The sequence below is a fragment of the Rattus rattus genome, chromosome 3, assembly GCF_011064425.1.
Source record: "Rattus rattus isolate New Zealand chromosome 3, Rrattus_CSIRO_v1, whole genome shotgun sequence".
Lineage (NCBI taxonomy): Eukaryota > Metazoa > Chordata > Mammalia > Rodentia > Muridae > Rattus > Rattus rattus.
In genome coordinates this window covers 103,287,411-103,309,932 of record NC_046156.1, presented here as the reverse complement: position 1 = coordinate 103,309,932, position 22,522 = coordinate 103,287,411, and positions in this window count along the sequence as shown.

Here is a 22,522-nt window from a genome sequence, read left to right as displayed (position 1 = left end):
CCTAGAACCCCAGCATTCAAGATGGGCTGGAAGATTAGAAGTTTAAGGTCATCCTTGCATAAAAAGTGTGTTTGAGGCCAGCCTGGGCTACACAAGACCTTGGATTGAAAGTAAAACAAAGAGAGGCAGGACCAACCCCTACCCTGTCAGTACACTGAGTCTACAAGGATCATGACTTTGAGTCATGATATAGCTGGCCTAATAAAATAGGGCACCCCGACATGACCGTGTTTTATTGTAGTTCACTATCATTTCTTCCGATACAATTTGAAGGTTGGAGAGGGTAGGAATATCACAAACTTCCCCAACTCTTCCTGTTCTTTCCTTTTCATAGGAGCTGTGGATGTGTTATCTCAGATGGATGGCATTTTGCATTTCCCTAACAGTATTTAAATTTATCTGATCACATTTTAAACTGGACTAATTTATTCAATTTACTTAATCTAACTTAATTAAATATCATCTTAACCTGATTTTATTTAACTACAATTAATGCTATTTTAAATCTATCACCGTCCAGAAGTTAGTCTGAATCAATAAAATTGGTTTGGGGCAATGCTTCCTAAAGTGTTATCCCTGGGTCAACAAAGGAATCACATAGGAACTTAGCAGCATTCAAAATTCCCAGAAACTCAAGGCAACATGCTGAGCAAGAAGAGAGTTGGAAACACAACTGTCTGCGTTTTCTTTAAAACAATAATTGTGTGTATGTATGTATGTATGTATGTATGTATGTATGTATGTATGTGTAAGTATGTGTCTATCTGTCTGTGTGTGTCTGAGTATCTGTATGTATGTCTGCATGTATGTATTGTGGATGTATATATGTATGTACATATGTATGTATGTCTGCATGAATGTATGTATGGATGTATATATGTATGTATGCATGCATGCATGCATGCATGTATGTATGTCTTGTGTGTGTCTATATGTATGTATGTCTCTGTGTGTGTGTGTCTGTCTGTCTGTACATGTACTCATATCAAGAAGGACAGAGACAACTTTCTGGAGTCAGTTCTCTCCTTCTATCATGTGGATCCCAGGGATTGAACTAAGGTAGTCAGACTCGGCAGTCAGTACTATACCCACTAAGACATCTTGCTGGCCCTTGGCTGGGTTTTCCAAAACTCAGTGAGTCCAGTGCAGGCTAATAAGTAAGAACCACAGAGAAAACCAGAGGGAATGGTTTCTAGACAAATAACTTGCTAACTCCCAAGCTGTGAGCTTTTTCCATGAACATGAACCCTTCTTGAGTTACGGTTTGCAGAGATTTGCCGGAGCCCAGCAGAGCCAGCAGATGAGCACACGGGCTAGGACCCAAGTTCCATGACTGGCCGCAGTGCAGGATATGCATGAGCTTACCCTGGAACGAAGGGACAGAGATGAGTCATTGAGTGACACTGTCAGAACCCGGTTATTTTTAGAGTTGGGATTTTGCTTCCTGAGTAAAAGAAAAGTCCAATGGGCCTAGAATACACTCAGAAGAATGCAGTATAAAGATATGTCCAAAAATCTGTGTTTTCCCCTCACTGTGGGAGATGCAGAAGCAATAAGGAGCAAACACTGGGAGGTGCAGCTCAGTGGCAGAGTGCTTGAGCAGCAAGCACGCAATCCTAAAACGCACACACGCACACACGCACACACACATCCTGCAACCATTGAGTTGAGAGTGCATTGGCAATACTTGGTCAGCAAGATGGCTCAATGGTAAAAGCATTGCTGTGCAAGCCTGGTGACCTGAGTTCAAACCCTAGAACCCCTGTAAAGGGAAGAGGAAAGCACTGATTCCACATAGTGACATGCATACTCATGTGCATGTATATGTACGTGTGTATGTGTGTGTGTGTGTGTGTGTGTGCACGCACACACACACACACCACCGCCACCACCACCACCACCATCATCACCATAAGTTTTAATTTCTTAATTGATATTTTACGTGTAGGGTTGTTTTGCCTGCATGTTTATATGTGTGCACTACACACATGCCTGATGCATGAGGAAGCTAGACAGGACAATGGATCTCCTAGAACTGGAGTCACAGATTGTTATGAGCCACCATGCATGTACTGAAACCCAGGTCTTCTGGAAGAGGATCCAGTGCTCTTAGCTGCTAAGCCTCCTCTCCAGCTCCAATAAATAGGTTTTTGGTTGGTGGGTGGGTTGGTTGATTAGTTGGTTGGTTGGTTGGTTGGTTCATTTGTTTGTTTTAATGATCAGAATGATAGATTGTACCATGGCTCACAGTATGAGAAGCATCCACCCCCATCTAGACGTATTCAAGCATTCCAGCATGGGCTAGAATTCCCAGGCCTCGGCTGATCTGCTTAAGACAACTGCGGTGCCCACATGTACATGTAGAAGGAGACTCACATTCTCACATGTACATGTATAAGGAGACTCACATTCTCACATGCACATGTGTAAGGAGACTCACATTCTCACATGTACATGTGTAAGGAGACTCACATTCTCACATGTACATGTGTAAGGAGACTCACATTCTCACATGTACATGTGTAAGGAGACTCACATTGACCTTTGCAGCATCTTGCACTACGATGCCGGGTCACTTTTCGGGGTATCACTACTTTCACTTTTTTTTAATTCTTTGACACAGGGTCCCACTGTGTAGTCCAGGCTAGCCTCCAACTTGAGATCCTCCAAAATGCTGGGATTACAGGTAGATACCACAACACCTGACACTAAAAAACACAAAACACAACAAGACGCTTGGACTATCCTTGATGATCATGGCTAGCCTGGGTGAGGCAGAGCTGTGGCTTCTGAACAGTATATATGGTGGGCAGTGTGAAGGTGACACTCATTCTATAGGGACGGCTGTGGCCAAGTTCTTTCTCATTTAGTCTTACTGTTGTGTCTGAGTATGATGTGCACGTGGGTTAGTATATCACAATCATGCATGTAGAGGTCCGAGGGCGATTTTGTAAAATCTGTTTTCTCCATTCATCCTAACATGGGCTCTGGGACTCAAAGCTCAGCTTGTCAAGTTTGCACAGCAAGCATGTGTACTCACTGAGCTGTCTCATGGATCCCGTTTTAAACTACAAGTTCTGTAACTGAAAGATTTTCAGTCATTTCTCAGAAAATCAAATTGGCAGTGAGATTGCACTGTCTTGGACATGTAGGAAAGGTTTGGAGGAGAAGAGTAAACAATACAGGCTTCCCTGTGAGTTGCTGGTCAAGGACTCCCCCAAAACAATGCTGTCCCCACTCCACTATGCACTGTGCCCAATGTGTATGGCCTTTGGCAACAGAGTCTTAACTTCAGGCTCTGGGAGGTAACCAGGGACAGTGGCCACAGCTTCTCTGGTGGCACAAGTCACTAAAGTGTGACATTCATTGACAATTGTCTGATGTATTCAAGCCATAATGTCCAGGCAATTTTAGGAATTGATTTTACAATGAGCTCCGTTCCCAGTTCTACCTCATTTGAAATCTAAACCCAAGAACTTGCAAACACATTTCTAGGAGCACAAGTCTCTTTTATTACTGAAGCTCCAGGAGAGCCAGTGATCAGCTCAGGAGGTAGAAGGCTAGCCCAGCCTGCTCAAGGCCCGAGGGTCAATCCCCGGCACCACAGATAAATATACAAAGAAAGCCAAAGAGAACCATTAAGAAGGAGGTTAGGAACATATAGACTGTGCATGAGACTGTCTCTCAAAAAAGAAAAAAAGTGTGTGTGTGTGTGTGTGTGTGTGTGTGTGTGTGTGTGCTATGTAGCTATGTCTATCTGTATGTGTATAGGTGTGTATCATGCATGTGTATATGTGTGTATGTGCATGCAATGTATATGTGTCAGTGTACATGTATGTATGTGTTTGTGTCTGCATGAGTATATCTCTGTGTGTGTCTCTATGTGTGTCTGTGTGTGTCTGTGTGTGTGTGTGTGTGTGTGAATTCTCCAAATTCTCTGCCCTCCCTTCTCACCATTCAGATTCAAAATGACTTCATTGAGCTACCAATGGCTACATTATCAACTAAAACCTCAAGGGGTATGCAGTCAGGCAGAGTGGGCAAACCTTCATTTGTGCCACCTGCCATGCTTTGTAAAGCATGCATTCCTAAATGCACGGAGAGCTCCTGACTCAGGCTGGTGTCGTCATCCTCAGCCAAGAGTCCAGTTCCACAACGGGAAAGCTGCATTCATGCATGGTGGCTCCCAGCAAATTCTTCCGGCTCTGGCCTTAAACAAGGACATACAGAGTTCCACCGAACAAATGAACCACAAGAGAAAGCTTTAGGTCACTTGGCCTTCACCTAAGGCTCTCAAACTGAGAGAGGCCTCTGTGGATGCTGTCAAAACTTGATCTGTGAGTCCGTGTGCTTGTGCGGAGCCCGTGAGGAGGCTGGAAGACGATGTCACCCCTCAAGTGTTCCTTGCCTTGGTTTTTGATTTGTTGGGGTTTCTTGTTCTTGGTGTGTGTGTGTGTGTGTGTGTGTGTGTGTGTGTGTGTGTGTGTGCTTGTTGTTGGTGTTGTCGTTGTCATTGTTTTGAAATAGGGTCTCACTATGTAGCCCTAACTGGACTGAAACTTGCTATGTAGGCCAGGCCGGCCTCGAACTCACAGATTGGCCTGCCTCTGTCTACTGTATACTGGGACTAAAGCTGTGTGCACAGCCTCTCCCTGGAGGTTTGATGAGAAGAAAATACTTTATCTCCTGCCCTAGGTATCTCCAAACTAGATTGTGTCACTAGATCTTGATATCACATAATATCCTGAGTCTCCTACATGCTGTGTAGATCAACAGGGTTGGGGGAAAGGGTGCTGTTTCTTGGCTCCTCTGTCTTCGTCAACCTTGTGGCTTGACCATCTTCTTCTTCTCACTATAAAAATTGGGATGACAACTTCATTGTGGTGGAAAAAGTCAGATCAGCACACATGCTGCCAGAAAAAGTGAGGAGAAATAAAAAATATAATCTTTTTTAAATAATTTGCTGTTTTCTGGGTTGTGTGACATCCAGGATATTTTTCAAATTGTTTTAAGATGTTTCCTGGTGAACCATCGAAAACAATAAGGTTTAGGGAGTCGGACAACTTGGTTTAACTTCTTGCCTGCTCATTTACTGTGTGATTCTAGAAGATTCTCTTTGTCTCTCCCTACATCTCATCAACTGTAAAATAGAAAACACAAGAGCAGACCACAGCATCGTGACATCATGGTGACTGACTGCACAGGACTTATAAAAAGGTTGGACCCTGGCCTGGTGCACTGTGAGCGCTCAATTAATAGGAAAGTGGTCTCTCTCCACTGACCCACTGACATGTAGCCTTCGTCTCCACCCTGCAAAGCAGGAATAGTGACGCCCGTCTCCGTTAGTCACTCCTCTTACTGCTGTGACCGAATACCTGAGGACAGCAAGTGAAGGATTTCTTCTGACTCAGAATTTGGAGGGATGTGGTCCATCTTGGCAAAGAAGGCATGGTGGCAAGAGTGAGTGGCTGGCCATGGCAAGAAGTAGGTAGAGCATGAATGTGGGCACTCACCGACCCTTCCCTGGTTTTGTTTTGTTTTTTGTTTTGTTTTGTTTTGTTTCGTTTCGTTTTGTTCTGAAACACTAAGGACATACCCAGAACTATGTCTCCTAGGTGCTTCTAGATCCAGTCAAGCTGACAATGAAGACTAAACAGAACATGGCCATACAGAATCGTAGGCTTAGATGAGACTCGGTTAATAAGTTAGAATTATTGAATTATGTATCTTCAAATAACCCCTGTGATCCAATCGGCCCCTCCCCTGCTTCCTCAATGAAGGGCTCTGATTGACTTACCAGAACGCCGTGGCTTGAGGCCCCTGGTTCTGGCCACACGCCACACTTCAAGACCTTTTTCTGAGTCTTTAGATAGCATCTATGTCCTATCTACTTTGCGCTGCTTAAAACAGCTAACAACCTTAGGGCAGCAGGATGTCTTCCTGTTGACACTTTCTGTCATTTATAGTTTTTCCCTCTCCCTCATAAGCTTATTACACTCTATATAGAACCAAAAATGATGAGTTATGATTGGAATGTCTGGGATCTCCTCACACCTAGAATTAAAATAATACACTTGAGTCCAGAGAAGAAGTGAGTATTGATTCTATATTAGCTATCAGGGATGTTCCCTTCCCCCACAGCCAGAAATCAGCAGGGGATCCTCCTGGCTTACCTTCAAAAACACTTAGCTAAAGACCTCAAGTGAGATCCTCCCAAGGTCATACTTGAAGGAGACTAGGACGGATTTGGTTATCTCCCTAACCTTCGACCTCTCCCATCAGTTTACTTCACTCACTGATTCATTCGTTCGTCAGCTACTACAGCCCTGTGTTACTCTGATAGACAGTCCTCAGATACAAGGCCAAAGCAGCCAAGACTGCCCCAAGTCCCTGGATGTGAATATTTGTTCCCTAAAAAGATATAAGACCTGGAGCCAGCATGTATAGTGCTTGCTAAGCAAGCCTAGAGATCTGAATTCAACCCCAGAACCCATATAAAGGTAGAAGGAGAGATCTAACTCCACAAAGTTGCCCTCTGACCTCCAAATGTACTTCATGGAATATGTGCTTACACACATACACCATGCACATGCACACACACACACACTATGTACTCACACACATAGACACACACATACCATGCATACACACATACACCATGCACATGCACACATATATGCTATGTACTCACACACATACCATGCATACACACACACATCAATTACACACATACATCATGTACAACCACACACACCATGAATATAAACACCATGCACACAGACATGCCATGCACACAGACACACAATGTACACACACACATCAAGCATACATATACCATGCATACACACACCATGCACACAGACTCACAATGTCCACACACCATGTACACACACACCATGCACTCACACACACCCTGCATATACACACAGTGCACACACACAAACACACACACACACGCAACACACACACTAACACACTTTTTAAAAACAATATAATATAAGTGGTGAATAAAGCTACATGAGTCTCTCACTATTCCTCCTCACTCTCACTCTTCTTCCTCACTCTTCCTTCCGCTCTTCCACTCTTTCTCTCTCTCTCTCTCTCTCTCTCTCTCTCTCTCTCTCTCTCTCTCTCTCTCTTCCTCTCCTGGCTTGACACGATAAAAAAAAAAACAATATAAAATGCAATTTTTTTATAGATCCAATTTTTTTATAGTCCTAAAACCAAAAGAAAGAAGAAAGCAGGGAGTCGGGATGGAGAGGAAGGGACAAAGACATCAGCTCTGCCTTGCTCAGCATCCAGGTCTCTAACTGAACAGTAAGAACCCTGCCAGCTCTAGGACCCCTGTAGGACTCCAGCCCAGCAAACATGCACCTATTCTAGCAGCACGTCTCTCACGGAGGGAAAGGGACCAGTAACTGGCACCATCCCAGTGGGTTTTTTGAAGTCTCTTTGCAGAAGACCATTTACAGATCCAATTAGGTAGCTCTGTGGCCTCCTCCCTGCTCAGAGTAGCATACTCCAGGGCCAGGTCCGCAGCCCTGCTGTGTGGTCGGACCTTGATGTCCCACAGGGGCTCTAAGGACTCTGAGCGTGCAGCTGCATGTCTTGATGGCCCCTCCTCCACCTGTTCCTGCAGCTGGGCTTATTCTCACACTGCAGCCAATGAAAGGGCTTCAAAGCCTGCTTCAAACAGTGTCAGAGTTGAGAATCTTTTTGTGAAACTTTACAAATTTGAGCACTGTACATATATACACATGTGTGCGTGTATTTGTGTATGCATGTACACATATGTGTTATTTTTGTCTTTGTTCTCCAATCCACAATTCAAGTGTAATTTTCAAGACTCTGTCTAGACTCCCCAGAATTCTAGTACATCAAGGCTTTTAACATAACTCATGGACCAAGCTTCTCACATGCACACATTTGTGAAGGCAAGTATAAACATCAGGTGTCTTTCTGAACTACTCTCCACTGGTTTTGTTGTTGTTTTGTTTTTGTTAGGTTTTTTTGTTTTGTTTTATGTTGTTTTGTTTTGTTTTGTGTGGTTGTTGCTTTGTTTTGTTTTGTTTTTGAGACAGAGTCTCTCACTGAATGCAGAGCTGATTTGGCGACACTAGAAACAAGTCCACGAGATCTTCCAGCTTCTCTCTCTCTCTGCCTCTCCAGCTCTGACATTACAGGCATGCATACTCGACTCTTTCGAAAGTTCTGGAGACTAAACTCAGATCTTCATGGCTGCTGAGATAACACTTTTGCAGCTGGGCCAGGTCCCCAACCCCTGGGTTCTCTCTGTACTCTGCCTCATGGAACACAAAAGTACCCAGGATGTTTGCCAAACGTTCCAGTTGCCAAATAAAAGGAAGAACATCAGAGATGTGACATATAAAACAGTCATTGACTAATGACACATAACTAACTCAGTTATGCCAAGACCTACCCAGAGCTTTTGATTTACCATGTGTAAGTATCCTACTGTCTTCATAGCCAGATACACTATTGCTGGCTCTCCCTCTGGGGCGAGAGACAACCATTAATGACTCACGCCTCCCTTCCACATATTCTTGAGAGCAACATCCAACAAAAAAAAAAAAGAAGAAGAAGAAGAAGAAGAAGAAGTAATGGGCAGAAATTAGAGCCGTTTTTCAGTGCCCGAGCTACAATTTCTCAGAGAACAAGGCTAGCCGGCTTTCAGAAGGATCAAATAGAATTTGAAAATCACCCTGTTTCATGTGGCAAGAGCTTCAAGAATATCAAACATTTCTTGCCATTTGCAAGCAAATGGGTTAGAAGATTCTTTTCCCACGATTATCTCTTCCAGAAAAGAGCAGTTTCAAACCACAGAAAATGGACGTTACCAAGAAAAATAGCCTGCTTTAGGAGGGCAAGAACAACCCTGAGATACCTGGGAAACAGAGGTGGTGTGATTTTCTTCTCCCACACGTGGAAGCTTCAAACACAGGAGAAGCTCATTTCGAGCAGAAAGCTCTTTCCAAAGCACAAATATTGGGAAAAAATAGACCAAGACATCAGCGTATTCTAAACACAGCTGTGTTTGCCCAAGACTCCTGCCTGCTAGGCCATGTTTGATTTAACCTGGCAGCTCAGTGGGAGGTGAAAGGCCTGTGACTGGCCAACCTGTGACTAACCTCATCCCGTCATCATTGTTGACGTTGCATACCGAACTGACCTCTTATTAAATGTTACAGCCAATGAACAGGTTTTAATAATCTTTTGCGTTTTCACACTAAATGTGTTTTCAGATGGCTGTCACTTGTATTCATTTCCAAGGGACCTGCTCTGAGTATGACAAAATGCTCCGCTAGGGGACGTTGCTGCCCTTCCCAACCCCAAACGAAACACATGAGGCGCAACTGTCCCCAGGAGAATGTGTCCACTAGCTCTGGAATACAGGATGTAGGACTGCCAAGCAGTTCAGAGGATGGTTTTAAGGCTTCAGAGTAACCTGAGATGAGGGACCACAGAAGTCACGGAAGTGTAAAGCGCCCAGTTGTCTTCAGGATAATGAGCGGGTACCCTGGCTGCACCGGTTATCTTAGCCTGCATGGGAGCCTAGGAAACAGAGAGCACAGTGTCAGCCCATCCCTAGTTAGGGCCCTGAGGGTAAAACCGGCTGAGCATCAGCATCCTGTAGATAACAACAGAAGACATTATCTCTCCCTGGCTGGGCTGCCAAGTGCAGGGGCCAGGATTGCCTGGTGTTTGTGGTTTCCATGGCAGCACCGTTTCAGTTCTAGCGGGCAAAGCAGACGGGAGAGGACAGGATCAACAACCTGAGTCCCGAGCTCTCAGCAGGCTTTGCCCTTTTGGAGTCAGGGGTGGGGGTGGAGATGGATGCTCTCCAAGAGGTGACTGGAAACTAACAGCTCCTTCAATCAAGCTCAGCAGCAGCGTGAGCACTGTCACCCACCCAAGGTCACCACTCTGCCTCATTTCCCACAACTCTAGAAGGGGCTGTTAAACTGGGAGAGACCCACAGACAGGGTCTAATGCCATCTTCTGTTTGGAACTTTTTGAAGCCTTTCCCCTCGCTCACCTGGCCAGGGAGGCACTATGTTTCATTTGTTTTGGTTTTGGTTTTTGACACAGGGCTTCTCCCATGTAGCCCTAGCTATTCTGGAACTGTCTCAGTAGGGAAAGCTTAACTCAAACTCAGAGATCTGCCCGCCTCTGTCTCTCAAGTGCTGGGATTAAAGGTGGATGCCACTGCCTGGCTACGTACAACTACTATTGCTACTAAGAGGAGAAAAGGCTTGGTTCCAGCCTTAAGCACTAGTACAGTGCACAGTCAATCTAATTGCCTACCATTTTCCTTCTGACCTGTTGAATAGAAACCAAACTAGTCATCTTAGAATACAAAATGTCTCCGACGTTAAGGATACCTGGAAATTCCTTGTTTCAAAGTATGATTTATTTAATGTGTGTGTGTGTGTGTGTGTGTATGTGTGTGTGCGTGTGTGTGTGTGTGCATCTGTGCAGTTTAGCAGATAGTTAAATTGAACCCCCTCAGAGCCGGGATTACGGGCAATGTGCTACTGCCACACCCAGATTTTTATGTGGGTGCTGGGGACCATACCCAGGTCCTGTGCTTTCCTGCTGAGCCGTCTCCCCAGTCCCTTACTTTAAAGATTCCTAAAGATGGTCAAGCCTTCACACTGCCAAGTAAGACAGAATTCTCTTTGAGTTGGTGAGAGATTATAAAACCAGATTAAGGATGAGAGGTCACAAACTCCAAACCCCAGCCACAAACTCAAACCTGAGTGACTGCTTTTGTTTCCTGATCAGTGTAGACCTGGAGTACTTAATGCAAATATGTCCTGGCTGCCCCCCTCCTTCCTGTTCTGTGTGGTCCTATGTCAGCATATGGGTGAAGCCAGATACAACCAAAACTCAAAGCCATTCCCTACATGAATATGTGCATGAGTCTCTCTAAACTAATAGCCTTAAATGCTTTGGTCCTTTAAAAGCTTTTATTCGGGAGGGCTATATATATTCAGCTAGGTCTAAATTTCAAAATTAAAAGGGATTGGAAGACAGAGCCAATATGGAAGGAAGGAATTGCAAAAATCCACTTATTGAACCCAGCAAGGTAAACACAGGACAGATGTCTGAAGAATTGATTTTAGCTTTGATCAAAAGTCAGACTTCATTGATCTTTGTTTCTCCAAATCACGAGCAGTTGCCAGGCACACTCTAGGTACTCATAATTATGTGTTGAATTAATGATGTGCCCCGAGCTCCGCATCAGAATAAAGGGTCTGGAATGGAGCTGTACAGCTGAGGCTCTTGCTGCTTGACCCCTGACCCCTCCTGCAGAGTCCTGGTGGGGAGCCCAGACACTAAGCACCCTGATTTCCTGGGTCGTTGTCCTGTTGCTGCAGCAGATGCTAGCAAACAAGGCAGGGCACGCCTTGAGGGGGAAAGAAGCAACAATTTCTACCCTCTGTTCTGAGACTAGGTGAGGGCCTACTCTTCCTAATTATGAGCTGAAAACAGAGCTGCTTCTGTCTCTGCAATCCCTCAGGAAACAAACCTGTCACCATCCATGCCGTCTCCTGTTCGTGTGCAGCCCTGGGTCGAGCTGGCACAAAGCACACTCAAGGTTGATTCAGTAGAAGAAAATAAAGTATAACAAAAAGATTCCATCCCCTAGTTGACAGTTCAGTGTTGACCGTCACAGAAAAACTTAATAACTTCCGTGCACTACCCTAAGCATGCTATTTAACATCTAATTTACTCTCCAGACTTATAAAATGTACAACGCTCAGAGAGGCAAAGTTGCTTGCCCAGGATCACACAGCTAGCAAGAGCTGGAGCCAAATCTGAAATGAGGTCTGGCTGACTGAGTTCCAGCCGCGCTCTTTCCCGTCACATTAAGCTGTTCCCTCCAGCCTAAGGCGAGAGACACTGCTCGCTGTATAAATGATAAATGAGTCCACAGAAGTGTTGCAACTGCCACTTCCAGACAGGCAGGAGGGGAAAGAGTATTTGAAGTGCCGACGATCTTTTTCAATGTTTCTGGATAGGCAAAACACAGGTTTTAAATATAAAAAAACCTACAGGGACCAGAATGAAACAACTTATTCTATCCAGTCCGCAGTTAGTTCTCCAGAAAGGTAAACGTTAATCAGACCTTCAAGTATCTTCCAACCTTCCTTTATGCAAATACAGTGTGTGAATATGTGTGTGAAGTGTGCGTGTGCGTGTGCGCATGCCTGTGCGTGTACGTGTGCCCGTGCGCGTGTTTGTGTATGAAGACAGTCTCATGTAGCTGAGCCTGGCCTTGAATTCACTGAGACTTACTTACCTCGATCCTCCTGCTTCCACCTCTCAAGTGGCAGGATTACGGCATTTGCCACCGCAGTGCGTTCTAGTATTGTTCTGTACCTTGCTGGTTTTCCCCATTTCCTCTTTCATTTAAGCAAAGACTGGTCAGTCAGTCCTTCCATGTCCATTCCCAGGAACCATCATTATCTTCCGTTCTATGTTGTACCATAGCTCGGATGCCACCGTACTGATGCACTTAGAGCTTAGTCGGTTAAACAGTAATGAGCAGTTAATCGTTTCTGATCTTTTGCCATTAAGTACTGTGATGGGAAAAGAAAAGCTTAAGTCCAGGCATGAAGCACATGCCTTTAATTCTAGCATCCATGAGACACAGCCATGCAGATCTCCGAGTTCAAGGTCAATCTACACAACAAGTTCCAGGACTGCCAAGTTTAGGCGGTGAAGGATCTGGAAAACAGAAAGCTGGGGCTATGTTTCAACTCCAGCAAGCAGCAGAACCCAGCAGTTTCAGGCATGTGTCTCTGGCTTTAGAGTCAAGAATAGAAGGGTTACTGGGACAGTTGATGCTGGCTAGTTAGAACTAAGAAATTAGCAGTGATTAAGAAGAAACCAGCATCGCTGAGGTGAATTCTTCTGGGAAGTGTTTTCTGAGAGCACAAAGAAGCTGTGTTCTAGAGACAGCCAAAGTTGTACCTCATGCTGCAGCTGGACTTGGTAATGTGTAAGAGTCACCCAACTGGTACTGGTTTTGAAGGCATGGAGGGGTCATGAAGAGCAACTGAGGCCTTGGCACTGTGAAAGGCCATGGAAAGCAACTCATAAAGGTGCAGCCTCAGTTGCAGTTGATGGCCCAGGACTGGAGGGCTCATGCAAAGAAGTTGAGGCTTGACACCATGAAGAAAGCCTATGAGAGGCTATTGGTGAAGCCTAGTTGCAGCAGAAGTCTCCATCGAATTAGGGACACCAGTACCATGGGATGATCACCAAGAACAGTGGAATGGAGTCAACCTGAGCTTACAGTGCTAGAGAGGGCAAAGCTGGAGAAATGACACCAGCCCTTTGGAAGTGCCCAGAAGACCATGTGTAAATCCCAGACATTGGAAGCTGTAACACTAAAGTTGCTGTGGGGACCCCAAGATGTTAGAGATGCCAGAGCCATGAGATACCTGCCAAGGAAAGCAGCTAACAGGGAGTAGAACCAGCCCAGGAGAAAGACGTTTACTGCAGACAACGACAATGAAATGAGTTGGACATCTGCACTTTGACATTAGACATGGAGATGCAAAGTTTGGAATTTCCCTGGAGTTTTTGGGTCTTGTTTGGTCCAGTATCTCCTCACTATGACATTTTGTAATAGTAATGTATATCGTGTAATGTTGAAGGTATGTGATCTGATTTTGATTTTATAGAGGATTACAGTTAAATGACTGAATGAATCTCAGAAAAAACTTAGGACTTTTAACATCGTTGAAACTGCTATAGACTATAGGAACTTCTGAAGTTGGACTAAATGTATTTTGCATTATACTATGTTTAGGTACGGCCGCCATAGACTCATGTGTTTGAACAAGCCTATGGGGGCCAGAGAATATATTGTGGTTAGAATATGCTTATCCCAGGGAATGGCACTACTAGGAGGTATAGCCTTTTGGAGTAGGTGTGACCTGTGGGGGCTGGGCTTTGAGACCCTCCTCCTAGCCGCCTGGAAGACAATCTGCTCCTGACTTCCTTTCTCAGCTCCTCCCGCTCCATGCCTGTCTGGACACTGCCAGCTTTCAGCCTTGAAGACAATGGACTGAACCTCTGAACCTGTAAGCCAGCCCCAATTAAATGTTGTCCTTATAAGAGTTGCCATGGTCATTGTGTCTCCTCACAGCAATGGAAACCCTAAGACAAGTACTATGTTACAGTGGATAATAGACTATTCTACACATGCACCAGTCTACCTATATAATAAACTTCATTCACAGATGACTGGATAAAAAGGTGACTGTTTGCTAAAGATGGCCATTGGCAGTTTACACCCATAAGAGAGGTACCAACAGGCATTTTACTAGCAGTACAGAATACAGTCTGTTTCCCAGAGCCCTTAACAGTGAGCATACGTCAAGGCTTTGAGTTCATACCTGAGCTAAACCACTTATTTGTTCCATATGGTATTAATTTTTTTATATTTAAGTGACTATTTTATTTCCTTTCAAAGAATTCTATTTCATGTGCCTTGACCCACTTCTTTTCTGGTCCTGTAGTTTCTTTTATTAAATAAAAAAGCGCCGAAGCTTAGAGTACAAGAAAGCAAGTTATGAAACACAGCCATATGTGTTAGGACCAGGACTAAAATCCAATTCCTTCTCCTCCAGAGCCTGCACATGTATACATGTAGCCACCAACGTGTATACTCTTGTATTGTTTACTTTCTTACTGTTGGTTTAGGTAGGGTTAGTGATAATGTTCGTTTTAGAGACAAAGTCAAGAGTAGCCCAGGCTAGCCATAGCTGAGACTGGACTCGAACTCTTGATCCTCCAGTCCACCTTCCAAGTGCTAAGATTTACAGACATGTGACACCATGCCCATACTGTTTTTCAAAAGAACTGTCAATAGAGTTGTCTATTCAGGAGGGGTGCAAAATGAGATTTCAGTTGTCCTTTTATATGTTTTAATAAATTTGACATAAGAGATTGAATTAGAATTCTCCAGGGAGGCAGAACCAACCAATGGGACAATGATGCAAAGATGGATGGAGAAAAACATGATACTGTAAGAGCAGGTTTACTAGAGGGATTGATACACAAGTAGAGAGGCTAAGAAGTCCCCTTATGGGCCATTGAAAAGCTTACAACCTGGAACGCCAGAACCATGGCTAAGTCCCAGGTGAAAAGCCAAAGATCTAAGGATATCAATGCCACAGCTCTCAGACCAGGCTGAAAACCGGGGCTCAAGGCCGCTGATATACTCTCCAGCCTACACAGAAGTCAAGCGGTCCCGGTCTTAAAAGGGCATCTCATCACCAGAGAGAAGAGTAGCCTGGAGAAGGAAGATCAACTTTGTACTGGCTGGTTTTGTGTGTCAACTTGATACAAGCTGGAGTTGTCACAGAGAAAGGAGCCTCAGTTGAGGAAATGCCTCCATGAGACCCAGCTGTAAAGCATTTTCTCAATTAGTGATCAAGGGGGGAAGACTCAGCCCATTGTGGGTGGTGCCATCCCTGGGCTGGTAGTCCCTGGGTTCCATAAGAGAGCAAACCGAGCAAGCCAGGGGAAGCAAGCCAGTAAGTAACATCCCTCCGTGGCCTCTGCATCAGCTCCTGCTTCCTGGCCTGTTTGAGTTCCAGTCTGACTTCCAGCAATGTGGAAGTGTAAGCTGAATAAACCCTTTCCTCCCCAACTTGCTTCTTGGTCGTGATGTTTGTGCAGGGATAGAAACCCTGACTGAGACACCCCTCTTCCATCTTTCTTGCTCTATCACTCCTACCAGCCAGTTGAATGGCATCCACAAGACAATGACAAACTTGCTTATCAGTCCTCACAGGCAAATCTCCTACAGCATGTTTCACAGGCTCACCCACAGCCCTACAGCTCAGCAGACACCTAAAAATAACCATCTCAAACACCCAATCCATGTAAGTTCCATCAAACTCATGTTTATGATAACTCTTTTAAAGTAATGTTGGGAATGACCGAAAGACACTTTTTTTCGGAGCTGGGGACCAAACCCAGGGCCTTGTGCTCGCTAGGCAAGCGCTCTACCACTGAGCTAAATCCCCAACCCACCCGAAAGACACTTTTAAGGCTGATCTTCTACAGTCCCTAAGTTCAGCTGGCTCGCACCCACGGGTTTTATTGGTTTGGGGATAGTATTCCAGGAATACTACATAGACCTTCATTTAAAAGGCATGCACTCTTGGGCCAGAGAGATGGATCAGAGGGTAAAGGTTATTAAAACCAAGCCTGGTGAACTGGGTTCTTTATCTGGGACCCATATGAGAGAAGAATAGAACCAATTAAGTTATCCTCCACATAAGTACCTTGGCACATGTCCCTACACATACATACATACAGACAGACAGACAGACAGACAGACATGCCTGCATACATACATGCAAAAATAAATAAATACAGTGAAAATTAATACAACGTGATTCTAATTATGAAGGACCTATAACCCACGCACACAAAGTGTCGAAGGATCACATTAAAAACCAACGTCTTTACTCCATCCAACTGTCTGAAAATGAGAACAACACTAACGTGTCAAGAAGACGCTCCCATGGTGTGTTCTTTAGTTCTGCATTATTGTCACACTTTTCTTTAAAGGTAGAAAAACAAGGGACTGATGAGATGGATAAAGTGGAGTGGGAACAGATCGCCTTTAGAAAAGGCCTTGGTTGCAGGAGAGCTGGCTGCTCCAGGACAGAGACTGGGGACTTTCTATCTTAGTCAGGACTTTCCGAGCCCCAGTTAAAATGAGCAGGCCAAAGAAGGATGCTGCAGCGTAAGCAGACCCATCCTGGGACTTTGGAACTTTAGGGCAGAAGCATTTTCCTCTGGAAGATGTGAAAGGAAAGTCATTTTCATTACTAAGAGAAAAGCCAAAGGGAAATAAAGCCTTTGAAAGTAGAGGGAGGCTTCACAGAGTCCTGATGACTGTGTACCTTCGAATCAACCTCTCATAAAGCCCAGTTTACCTACAGACATTCGGAGACACATGTCTGCCAGTCTCAGAGAGGCTGAGGACTGGCGGTACGTGCCTTTAATCCCAGGATTCTAGAAGTGATACGGAAGGCTGGGGGCGGGGAGGGGGTCACGTTTGAGACGGACCTGAAGGACACTAGGAAACTGAGTGTGAGAAAAAGTTGGTGAGCATGTTCCAGGAGGAAGCCATCTGTGCAGAGGCAAGAACGCCCTGCAGGTCCTCGCACTGGTTTTATGGAACTGGCCTTCTGCTCCTCTGACTCTGGTCAACCTATTTCTAAAGCTTGCCACAATAAACCAGGAAATTCAATTCCATTGCGATTAATGCTGCCTTTCTAGCCGAGTTTAGAATTTATTCCAAATAGAAGCAAGTTCCGTTGTAGGTACTCTGACAAATTTATCTCTAAGACAAAGGTCTTAAAGATGGGGGCTAGACACACGGTCCAGTGCTTACCTGGGAAGCATAAAGGTTCGATGCCCAGTACTGAAGGAAGAAAAGCAAAGCAAAGAAAAAGATTCAAGCTGATACCAATTGAACAGGAAATTCCCTTAACAACCAAGAATCTCCATCATAGGGAGTAAAGGTGCTTTCTGGCAAGCCTAAGGACCCAAGTTCAATTCCTGTAACCCACGTGGTGGGAGAAGATGACTGACTGCTGAAAGCTGTCCTCTGGCCTCCATGTGGGCGCCATGGGATGCCCGTGCACATACACAGATTAAAAAATAATTTGACAGAGAGAGCACCATTTATCTTTCTGAGTCTCCAGGAGCGTCCGTTTTCCTGAACATGTTAATATTATGGTTTCACACACACACCACACACACTTTCATTTTCCTTTTCCGGTCATCTGTGGTTCTGACATCTAAGCCTCTTAGCTCTTGTGACCAATGCAGCAATAAACACCGACATGAGGATCTCTAGGGTGTGTTAACTGATATGACATCATTGATCACGTTAGTTCAGTTTTCAGCGTCTAAAGACTCTGCACACTGACTTCCACAGTGACTACAGTGTTCACATTCCTGACACTTGTGTAGACGGCTCTAGCTGAGGAGACGTCTAACCAAGCTGTAGAACGACTATCTGCTTCTTCCCAATAGCTTGTAGAGAAGATGAAGAAGAGAAAGGAAGAGTCACTAAGTGAAAAAGAGCCAGAACTTAAAGATTTGGGGGGAAAAAATCTCAGGCTGTCCTTATTCCAAATAATAATGAAGAACAAATTGAGAAACCTCTTCAGAAGGCTGGAGAGATGGCTCAGTGGTTAAGAGCACTGACTGCTCTTCCAGAGGTCCTGAGTCCAATTCCCAGCAACCACAGGGTGGCTCACAACCATCTGTAAAGGGATCCGATGCCCTTTTTTGGTGTTGTCTGAAGTGTACTCATATATAATAAATAAAAATATCTTTAAAAAGAGAGAAACAGAAACCTTGTCACAAAGATAACTAAGGAGGTGGCTAAGTGACCTTTCTGTGGGGATGAATGTGGCTTTGAAGTGCGCCCTCCAAAAGAAACTCTGAGGAATACAGACAGAGTGAAATGAAGGAAGGCTAGTGACTCCTGAGATCCAAGCCTTGGCCACAGAGCTGTGTGCTGCTCTTCATGGTTGCCCCTTCGGTTTCAAACTATATGTAGGAGGGGGAGGTGAGCGGAGGAGAGGAGGTGACGTCCACTGCCTAGCTTTCAACAGGCTACATGCCCTGCTGTGAGTGGCAGAGGTGGCTGCCCAGAGCACTCACTTCGCTGCCCTCTCTGCTTCTCTACTACGGACTTTGAAGAAACAAGAAGCTAAGGTGAAGAGGGCTGTGTGGCCAGGGTTTGCAGTTGGCCCAGAAATGCTATGGGCTGCCTCTGGCCAAGAGCTAGCAAAGAACTCAAGGACACCCTGGCTTCAAAGCCCAGAGTCCATGTGGTGGAATGAGAGAGTCAACTTCGTAGATGTCTTCTGATGTCCACACGCATACACAAAAATAATAAGTAATCTTTTAAAACAAGAAAGAAAGCAGAGAAAGCATCTGAGAGGAGGAGGGGAACCAGCAAGAGATGCATAGTGGGTAAGGGAAGAAGACAGTAAGTGAGAGAAATGAGTAAGAAAATAAAATGAGGGGGTTGGGGATTTAGCTCAGTGGTAGAGCACTTGCCTAGCAGGCGCAAGGCCCTGGGTTCAGTCCCCAGCTCCGAAAAAAGAAAAAAAAAGAGAAAATAAAATGGTGTGTGTGTGTGTGTGTGTGTGTGTGTGTGTGTGTGTGTGTGTGTGTGTGTGTAATACCTAGGCTCACTTAAAAACAATTTACTAGGCTCCTCAGTTAAATATCCAATTCTGTTGCTTGTGAGTCCTGCCTTCCACCAAGCATCAGAACATGAAACAATTCTGCCCAAAGCACTTGCCTTTGTAAAGGGACCCCCCCCTCCACTGTCGATGACACGCTGCTCCTTTCGTCCATCTGAGATGTCACCAAAATGACCTTTCCTATCCTTATTCTCACCAACGTCTGATCCCTTATGAATTTCCTAAGAAACCTGACGCTTCCTCTAGAGATAACTCCCTGTCTCTCTGAGCCTTCTCGGCTTCCCTGCGCATACACCTTGCTCTCAGTTCAAGGTCTCTTCCACAGGTTTAGATGTCTGTTAGAGCCACACTCCACTTCTTATTGCTGATTTTGCTTCAGTCTGCTTAGAGCATCACAACAAAAATCCATTGCCTGGGAGCAGTGAGATGGCTTAGTGAGCAAACGTGCTTGCCTCTGAGCCTGGCAATTCTAGCCCCAGAACTAACATGGGAGACAGGGAGAACTGACTCCTGTAAGTTGCCCTCTGACCTCCAGATGTGCACCATGGCATGTGCACCATGACACGTGAGCATGCTCTCACAGAGGCACACACACACACACACACACACACACACACACACACATGCATACACACACACAAACACACACACACACAAACATAGTGATACAAACTATTTTTAAAAATTAAATTTCAAAACCCAACAGACTGAGAAGCTGAAAGGACAGAAATACCTTTCACGGCTCGAGGAAATTGAAGTCCAAGATTAAACCCCGGCTTGTAGACAGCCCCGCATCCTCACATATAAAAGAAAGCGAGTTGAGTGTGTCCTAGTGTTCTATTGCAGTGTAAAGATGCCGTGGCCACGGCAACTCTGATAAAGGAAACCAAGGCTGGCTTACGGCTTCAGAGGTTCAGTCCATTCTGGTCATGCCAAGGAGCATGACCGCATGCAAGCAGATATGATGCTGGAGAAGCAGCTGAGAGCTCTAAATCTGGACCTGTGAGCAGCAGAAAGACAGGAAGAAGCACTACGCCTGTTCCAGTCCTTTGACATCTCAAAGCCCGCCCCCAGTGACTGACTTCCTCCAACAAGGCTATGCCAACTCCTGTTGGAATGTTCCCCAACAAGGACACACCTCCTAATCCTTCTAACTAGTGCCATTCCCTGATAACACATGCAAATATATGAGCCTATGGGAGCCATTCTTATTCAACTTCCTGCCCTCCCCCATAGGCTTATAGCCTTTTCATAATGCAAAACTGAATTCAGTCCAACTTCCAAAGTCCCAATGGTCTATAACAGTCTCAACATTATTTAAAAGTCCAAAGTCTCTTCTGAGACTCATGGCAGTCTCTTACCTGTAACTCCTGTAAAACTCAAAATCAAAAGACAGATCACATACTTCCCACATACGTTGGCACAGAATATACATTACCATCCCAAAAGGGAGCACAGTGAGGAAATACTGGACCAAAGCAAGACTGGCAACCAGCTGGGAAAACTCCAAACTCTGCATCTCCATGTCTGATGTCAAAGCGCTCTTCCGATCTCCAACTCCCTTCAGCCTTGTTGACTGCAGCATACTTCATTCTCTCGGGCTGATACCACTCCCTGTTAGCAGCTTTTCTCAGCAACTCGACTCGGACATCCCTTGACTCGGACAACTCCAACATCTTGGAGTCTCCAAGGGAATCCAGGCTTCAGCTCAACAGCTTTATACAATGGCTTCTCAGAGCCTCTATGCAGGGACATCCATGACATAAGCCTGTCCTCAGAGGTTTTCCTTAGAGGAAGATTCCATAACCCCTTTTTTGCATCCTTGACTCTAAAGCCAAAATCTCTTGGCTGAAGCTACCTAATTCTATTACTTGCAGGGGCTGGAACGTGTCCCCCTCATTCAAGTACATCTTCACCAGTTTTTTGCTTCTCGTGGTTTCCTTACTGCTTAAGTCTTTCTTCAGTTCCTTTCCACAAATTGGAAAGTTAGCTGAGTGGGGTCTTGCCCTGAGGTCACCACTCCCTTTCTTCCATTTAACGTCAGGTTTTTCTTTAAACTTTTTATCTCCTTGAACACAGGACTTAGCTATATTACACACCTGGGGCTCCTTTTCTTCTCAAACTGTACCTTTTGTATATGATCTTGATCAACTTGCTCCTCTTCATTATAGATCTGCATAAGAATGGCCACTAATAACCACACAGCAGAGTCAATATTAGGCTGTCTTAAAATCTCCTCTGCCAAAGCCACCAATCCAAAACTTTTCCATTTAACCTCAGGCAGTTTTTGTTTTTTGTTGTTGTTTTGTTTTTGTTTTTGTTTTTGTTTTTGTTTTTTTGGACAAAGGCAGAAAACAGCCACATTCCTTGGCAAAATATCACAAGAATGAGTTCTAGGTCACTTACTAGTATTCTTCCCCTCTGAGACCTCTTCAGCTAGGCTGTCATAATGTATACTGCTCTCAGAACCTCTGTCTCTCACACGCCTACTAGTATAGCCCAATAAACCCTGTTTAGAACATTCCGTTGCTTTTCTAATCAAAAGTCCCAAAGTCCACAGTCTTTCAACAAGCATCATGGTCAGGTCTGTCATGATAATATCCCATTTCTGGTATCAGTTTCTGTTTGAGTCATTGTTCTGTTTCTGTAGAGAGACACTATGACCACATCCACTCTTATAAAGGAACACAAAGTCCTTCCTCTTATTATAGGGACAAAAAGCCTACCCTTCTCATTTTACCTAAGTCTACTTGCCTCCAGCCAGCGGTGGGATAGGGTTTAAGTGGATCTACTTCAAGGTCTATTTGATGGAAGGCTTGATCCACTGTGTTGTATTGGAGGTAGCAGAACCCTTCAGAGACAGAGCCTACAGAATGTTGTTGGGGGTGGTCTACAGACACGGTGTGACTACTTGGCTTGCTCCCACATCCCTCTATATGTACAAGGAGGCAATATAACCGAGGAGGCAACCTCCATATAAAGTCTGCACAGGGGTTGGGGATTTAGCTCAGTGGTAGAGCGCTTGCCTAGCAAGCGCAAGGCCCTGGTTCGGGTCCCCAGCTCCGAAAAAAAAAAAAAAAAAAAAAGACACAAAGTCTGCACAGCGTCACTGGGACTGTCAGCCTCTAAAACTAAGCTAACCAGACCTCTTCTTCATACGTGCCTTTTGTCAGTATTTTCTTATGGTTACAAAAACAAAAGTACCACACTTCCAACAGCCCTATTTATAAATA